We start from the raw sequence: 7,944 nt of genomic DNA on the forward strand, positions 1-7,944 counted from the left end.
CAAGAGGGGAAACTTTGATTTCCAAGATAGCCTTTGAGCTAAGTTTTTTTGAGCACTAATCTCAAATCACAGAATAATATGTTTTTAAACATAAAGAACTAAGCATTTTTGGGAGTAGTATTGAGCACCGATATGGGGGAGAGTTCAAACAACTCACAGCCCCCATAAACCATGTAGCCATCATGGGTAGAAAAAGGGTCATACTTGTAACATCCGACAATTTGAAATAGATAAGAAGAGGCTTGAAATTTGGAAATTTTCAATTTTTCAAAGGATTTGAAAATCTGGAAAATTTTGGCCAAGTATGGAAAAGGTGAGTTTTTGGCCAACTTTGGGCAGTCATAACTTCTAGCTCAAGATGAGTTAGGAGTATTTTCAGTTATGGTTGTTAAGCTTGTGGAACGATCTTTCCAACGCCACAGAATTTGCTCGATTCCGAGTTCGTAGGAGTGAGTTATGGCCTTTGAAAGTTGGGCAGTTGACAGGGCATCCGCCCGGAAATTTAAGGGCATTTTGGTCTTTTCACAAATCATTTCTTTTGAGGTTATATTGTTGTGTTAGGCTGATGGTGGATCATTTTTGTTCCATTTTAAAAGAGTAAAAGCTAGGGCTTGAGAGTGAAGGAGAGAAGAAGAGGAGGAGGTCGTGATATGGTTGTGATTGAGACAGGTGATGTGTAATACTATGATGTGGTTGAGATATGGTTGTGATTGAGACAGGTGATGTGTAATACTATGATGTGGTTGAGATATGGTTGTGATTGAGACAGGTGATGTGTAATACTATGATGTGGTCGTGATATGGTTGTGATTGAGACAGATGATGTGTAATACTATGATGTGGTCGTGATATGGTTGTGATTGAGACAGATGATGTGTAATACTATGATGTGGTCGTGATATGGTTGTGATTGAGACAGATGATGTGTAATACTATGATGTGGTCGTGATATGGTTGTGATTGAGACAGATGATGTGTAATACTATGATGTGGTCGTGATATGGTTGTGATTGAGACAGATGATGTGTAATACTATGATGTGGTCGTGATATGGTTGTGATTGAGACAGATGATGTGTAATACTATGATGTGGTCGTGATATGGTTGTGATTGAGACAGATGATGTGTAATACTATGATGTGGTCGTGATATGGTTGTGATTGAGACAGATGATGTGTAATACTATGATGTGGTCGTGATATGGTTGTGATTGAGACAGATGATGTGTAATACTATGATGTGGTCGTGATATGGTTGTGATTGAGACAGATGATGTGTAATACTATGATGTGGTCGTGATATGGTTGTGATTGAGACAGATGATGTGTAATACTATGATGTGGTCGTGATATGGTTGTGATTGAGACAGATGATGTGTAATACTATGATGTGGTCGTGATATGGTTGTGATTGAGACAGATGATGTGTAATAGTATGATGTGATCGTGATATGATTGTGATTGATGACATGTGCATATTCATTATTCATCCCATGTGTGAACTATCTGTTGCATGAGTTCTGAGACACTGATATGAGGATGGATGGATATGAGACACAGTTGAGACTAGCTCCGGCTAGCGATTTGGATGCCGATGGGATCTGGTTCCGGCGGTGATACATGGTCCATGTGTGGCCCCCATGGGTTCTGATTTGAGTATTCAGCGCGGACTGATTACGTCAACAGATGTGTATCGTAGGATAGACATGCATCACGACTACATGACATCATTATTGCATTTGCATCGCATTTCACTTCATCTTTGTCTGTGGTGTGTGGATTTTACCTATTTGCCCCTCTTCATGTGATATATGATCTATTTGCTCTTATATGAGGATATGAGGTTGATTTTGAGACACTGTTGGATATATATGTTGATTATGAATTGTGTAGTATAGGTTGTTGGTTCGCTGTTAGAATGAAGTTTCGGTGGTTCGGTTGGGATTGTAAGGAGTTGTTTGTAGCTGCTAGTTTTGCTTAGTTTAGAGTTACTTGCGAGTACCTGTGGTTTTCGGTACTCACCCTTGCTTCTACACAATTGTGTAGGTTGACAGCTCTCTTAGATTCGGCTTAGTATTTTCTTTAGCAATTGAGCTTCAGGACATACTCGAGAGGTAGCGGTTCATTCCAGACGTGCCCTTGAGTTATCTTTACTTTCAGTTTTGTTCTATTCGAGAACTATACTCTGAAACTTGTATATTTTTATTCGAATTCTGTATTTAGAGGTTTGTACATGTGACAACCAAATTCTGGGTAGTGTTGAGTCTTAATTAACGTCTTCCACTTATTTATTATCTTTTATTCTCGTATTTCTACTTCTCTATCGTTGTGGTTGGGTTAGGCTGACGTGTCCGGTGAGAAATGGACACGTGCCATCACATCCGAATTTGGGGTGTGACATCTATTAAGTATTAACGTGTTGTAATTGATTACGCACACATATTAAATTAGTCATAAAATACTTTATTATTAAGAAAAAGACAAAAAGGTTGTGTCAACCTTATCTCTGGGGAATGACTTTTATTTTCAGAAGATTACAAAAAGGGGATGCGTGATCCATGGGATCATTTGGCGAGGTGCACTCCTCAACATGTGGATTAGGGATCTTTCTAGAAATAAAATCTTCGAGTATGTAAATTATTATTTTTTTGGTCTAGTTTGGTAGATAATAAAAAAAAAATGAAAATTTATTATCTTATATATTAGTATTTCGAATCTTATGATTTTACCTTTAATAAAAAAATAATTGAAAATTAGATCGTTTTACGCTGCATTTTCTTATTCAATTTCTAGAATTCATGACCCGAATGTCTCAACAATACTGTGATATGCCCTATTTATAATACAATACTTTTTCAACTTTTATTTGTGTTTTTCTTGCTCTTTCTTGAAGAAAGTAAATATAATTAGAAAAAAATCCTTTTGGCTAGAAAATTTGGTCAGAATGGTATTTTACCTATGTTATTTTACCTTTTTAAATATTTTTACCCTTTTAATTTTAATATCTTTTGATTAAAAAATAAAAAAAAGATCAGTATATTTTAAAATAAAAAAATATTATAAATTTTTTAAATTTCTGACCAAATTTTCTGGCCATTTAACATTACTCAATTAATTATTAGGAAGAGTAACTAGTAGCCAATTACAAGTGGCTTAATTTTTAAAAGCTAAAAATTCTTGATTGAAGACTCACATATTGAGACTTAATTAATGATGTTGCCCTTTATCAGAAATGCAAAGTTAAGATGTTTAGGTTGTAGCAACTATTAACAAGAGATATTAATAGCCTTTGCACTTTTTTGGCAAAATTTTAATTGCCAAGCAAGTGTGGTCCTTCTTTTGCCATAATTTTGATACTAATATTAATTATGGTGATATTAAAGTTCCTAACCTCTTGATTTGGCTGAATAACTCCAAAAAAAAAGGGTTGGTGTAAGGCCAGATTTGATGATATCCACATGTTTGTGAGAGTGATTGTTAGTGTAACATTTCAATAAGTATAAAGTATAAAATTTGCAACAATTTGGCATTTTATCTCAAAGGTTTTTTAAATTATAATAATTTCTAATTTTTTCAGAACTCACGGATACATTACTTCTTCGCCCAATCATAACAAACGATACATAAGTTATGTATCATATACATAATTATAAATTAGATTCATACCGATTTATGTTTGAAATAATTGGAGTTATGTATCAGCAATAACATTTGTACCAAATACATTGTACACAAATAAAGTTATAATGTATCTGATAGAGCTGGAGTGATGTATCCGAATGGTAAGAGAGAAAAAAAAAGAGATTTTTTATAATTAATTTAAATGATAGAAATTCTTAAAAATTATATTATCTAAGTCGTGTAATTATTTAATTTTCCTTTTAATATTATATTAAAGTCCATACTATAATTGTTTGTGCTGCATTTTCCATAAGAACATTAGGCATTGTGTACCTAATTACTATTGGAATCAATGCTCATTAGTCTTAATTGCCCATTTTGTTTAATGGCAGATCTTGGTAATGGTCAACCATCACCATTACTTCTCTATTGAAATCCATTATTCACTAATTTAAATTCATTCATTCATTATTCCACTTATTTATATATGGTAACTCATGTAATTTCTATGTTATTCATCTATCCTAGTTATTATTTCGTATTGAGATAAGTGTTTAAAAATACACCTAAATTATTTTTTTCTTTTAGTTTCATATCTAAATTATTGAGAGTGTGAGTTTTATACACTCTCTTCATGGTATGTGCACTACACTTTCTCTTTTATTTTTAAAAAAATTGTCAAATTACACTTCAAATGGACAGAATATTTCACCTTAACAAAAATTAAATAAATTATTAGTAATAGTTAAAGTTAAAGATTAAAAGAATTAATTATCCCCAACAAATAAATATTTTTTATTAAAATTAATAGTAAAAATATTTTTCTTATCCACTCATCACTTCCTCTCTCTCATCGTACCCCCACCCCCTACCTTCATTTTATTTTTTTGTTTAAATTTCTTTTATAAAAGTATTTAATTTCCCCTCCTTCCAATAATAATTTAGATTTTATTTTATTTTTAAAAAAATAACTCCAATTTTTTCCCCTAGTTTTGTGTTAGATACATACATAATTTTAGGAAAGTATTTCTTACTTGCTGCCGCAAGACTTTTTTTAAAATAAATTTTTTATGTTATATTCGGTACACATGTAGAAAAAAATTCCATAAAATAGAAGTACATATTTAACACAAAATGATGAAAATGTAAAATAAATAAATAAATTAGGAGCGGAGGATAAAATAGGATGGGGTATAATTTTTATTTTTTAAAAATAAAATAATATCAATTAATCTTCATTTTTTAATTAATATTAATAGTTTATTATTTGATTTTTGTCAATATGAAATATTTTATTCATGTAGAATGTCATGTGTCAATTTATTTATTTTTAAAGAAAGAGAGAGTGTGTGTGTGTTACGACTTACGAGGCGAGAGTATTTATTGTTGTTACTAAATTATATTAAATATAGAAAAATTATAAATTTAACAGTATATTAAAATTTAAATAATATTAATAGGATGACCCATTTGTGATTTATGGTATTAGGCATGGACCACTATTTAAGCTACGAGGCTCCAACTTTAAGGTAGGTAAAATTGATGCTTAAAATTAAATTTTAATAAAATGCTTTAAAACATTTTTGTAAAAAAAAATATTCAAGAGAATTGTAGTTTTATTATAATATGTTCATCTAATTATTCTTTTATATATGTACAAGTTTACTGTGAAATTTCAAGTTCAATATTCATATAAAAAAATGTATTTCCTTTTTTCTTTATATTTTTTTTAAAAAAACCTTCTACCTTAAAATACTCAATATCTTTTTAAAAAAAAATTAACGTACAAGTCTATTAATAGAAAACTTTAATTATCTATAAATATTTAGTTATAAACTTAATTGTTATCATATACTCATTAATTTAAAACTATTATAAAAATTCAAAACTTCAAGAGATTTTGTGGTTTTATCATAGCATTTTCATCAAGTTGTTTCTTTTTCTTTTTCTTTATATACAAGTTTATTGTGAATTCAAGTTCAATATTTATTTATAAAATTATATTTTTTTTTTATAGTTTTTTTCCTTGACTACTTTACCTTAAAATACTTAAACCTTGGGCGGATCCAACATGTTGCATGCGGATTCACAAAATTTAATAATTTTTGCTCAAGTATTAAATATTTTATATTATTTTAATTGTTAGCGCATGTCAACTTAAAGTTATTATAGGAACTACAAGTCTATCTTTAAATATTCAATTATGAAATCATTCATTATCGTATATTAACTTGAAGTTATTAATTATAGGAACTCAAAAAACTTAAAATTTTAGATACCCTCTACTTTAACAAACTCTTTTAATGATGAAAATAATTCGTTATATCTTATATAACTTAAACTCGTTAATATATATTTGCTATGTGTCAAATTTGTCTACCAATAAAGAACTTATATAACATGTTTCTCCCACATGAGTTGCCCTACAAATTTAAAGTTGATGCCCAACAAATTTGGCAAAATATATTTCTGATCTAGCCACATGTCACTCAATTTAAGCATGCACACAACACATAATCATGGTATATAAAGTATTTTTTCTTGTTGATTTGGTGTCTGATATTGATATTCATGAATTGTTATTTTCATATGCGATTGTCGATTGATATTTCTCTTAATTTTACAAATCATTGTGCTTGAGTGGATTAATTGTGCTTGAGGTAGGGTAGGTCCAATAAATTTATAGCCCACAAATATTAGTAACTCATAAATCAAATTACTAATATTTGTGGGCTATAAATTTATTGGAAATATGTGTTGAATTAGAAACACTATGAATGTGTTTAAGCATTCATAGTGTTTAATCTAACACTATGAATAACAATAAGTCAATTCGTATTCTTCTATTCATTACAAGAAAAAAGTTCCACCTATAAAAATGATGTTCTTTAATTTATTTTGGTGAGAAGAACATAGAGTGAAAAAATGAGGAATATTATACAGTGTTTATATTGAGATTAGTATAGTGAAAGAGAGTTGAGACAGATAAAAATATTCAAAGTTTTCAACTATTTAACTCTACAAAAGAGAGTAATTATATGTTGAATTAGAAATGTGTTTAATTCCAAGTATGATCACGTCGTCCACCAAAAGAACACATTCCTTCAACAACGCGATCATATCAAATTAGTCGTTACACAAAATGAAACTTTTCATAATTGTATAACGATGAATTTAACATATATACAATGTAAAAAAAATCTAAGTAACAATCAAAATAAACATTATACTTAAACTATAGCAACACAACAAAATACAATTGTTAACAATCATTCAAACAAGTTGTAAATAATATAATCCTCCCGGTATAAAAAGAAAATACACTCGACTATCAACTAATACCCTATTTATCGATTGACCTTCATACCTTTTTATCAAGGACAATCATATCCTCGATAAGCTGAATCTCCACGTTACATCGATGTGCAAAACGAGAAGAAAATCACCATAATGTAGAATTAGAGCATCATCATCAAAATTAAGTGCATAGCTTTGTGGATCATAACTATGAGAAAGACAATTAACCCCTCTTTTATTTTTCTTCATCATCATCAATGTCTTATAATTGATCACAATATTCTCTTTTATAATCTTCCACTTATGATTAATTCCCTCCATATTATTTTTCTTTCTTCTAAAATTTAAGATTAATTACCTCCATAATATTATTCTTTCTTCTAAAATTTAAACATCCACAACTAATAATTTTATTGGGTATTCCATTATGATCATCTTCTTTATTAATGATCATAATGTTTCCCTTAATTTCTTTAATTAGTGAATTTTGACTAGTAAGAAGGGACTTTAGGCTTCATATTATAAGATAGGAGCAGCCAATAATATTATTTCTTTTTCAACTTTAAACTTGGTGTGCACACAAGGTACAAATTTAACCTCGTTGCTATATATTTTTTTACTTCATTTTTTTTATGACTAGCTTTTTTTGGTATTTTAGTCATTATTTTTTTTATATATAAGTATAAATTATTCCTACTAGTTTATCTTATTTACTATTAAATTCTCCCACAATTCTAATTTATACGCATGCATACCTTTTTAAAATTTTGTTAGGACATCTCGCAATATGTGTATAAGCTATAAACAACGATTTTCTGCGAAGCCCGGTTCATATTTGCGTTAGCGCGTGTGATCCACCTCTGGATCGGATTTTGATGGAATTTTTTTCGATCTAAATTAGATTTCTGATTTTTTAAAAAAATTTAATTTTGGACACTGAAAATATTTTTTCTGTATTAATTACTGTTCTGAGAATATTATTTCTGTATTAAAATCTTATTTTCTAAGTGAAATTAGGTATTAATGA

This window comes from Solanum tuberosum, unplaced genomic scaffold (assembly GCF_000226075.1).
Source record: "Solanum tuberosum cultivar DM 1-3 516 R44 unplaced genomic scaffold, SolTub_3.0 scf00850, whole genome shotgun sequence".
In the NCBI taxonomy this organism is placed as follows: Eukaryota; Viridiplantae; Streptophyta; class Magnoliopsida; order Solanales; family Solanaceae; genus Solanum; species Solanum tuberosum.